The sequence below is a fragment of the Nematolebias whitei genome, chromosome 13 (assembly GCF_014905685.2).
Source record: "Nematolebias whitei isolate Nwh7 chromosome 13, NemWhi1, whole genome shotgun sequence".
Classification (NCBI taxonomy): Eukaryota; Metazoa; Chordata; class Actinopteri; order Cyprinodontiformes; family Rivulidae; genus Nematolebias; species Nematolebias whitei.
The window spans coordinates 30,703,031-30,703,655 of record NC_056510.1 but is presented as its reverse complement, the minus strand read 5'-3'; positions in this window follow the sequence as shown (position 1 = coordinate 30,703,655).

The window sequence follows — 625 nt, the reverse complement described above, 5'->3', positions numbered from 1 at the left end:
CACCACCCATGCACCCCCACACACACACAGCACCCACACTGCAAATGCCACACAGGAAGACCAGCCAGTGCCCGGATGAGGTGAAGCCACGCCCCCAACCGCCGCCCTACACCACCAATGACCACACATACACTACCATAGCCGACCCCCCGCCGAAAGCCGGCAGCCACCCCGGTCAAAGTGCCGGCCATCGCAACCAGGAACCTAGATTTAAAGAATCGGAACAGCCCAGGAGGAACTGAAGCACCGGACCCAACACTGACCGCCCCCAAGGCCCAAAGCCCACCCACAGCCCAGACCCCAACAATGCACCCCCCCCCCTCCATCCCCGACCCCTAGTGTCACACGGAGAAAGGAGGTGTTTGTGAAAGGGGAAAAATAAATAAAAATAAATAAATAAATAAATCTATATATGCATAAATAAATTATGAACAGACCCACTTCCTCCTCCTCCCACTCGAATATGGTGTTGATGCATGTTGTTATACAGTGCGTTTAAAACGGGGGGATGAGGTGGCTACCGGCACAGACCCACCTCTTGCCCAGAGAGCAGGCAGCGCCCGTTCACCCCTCATCTCCGCCCAGAACCCTAAATGTCTACATGCTACATATGAGAGTGGGCACA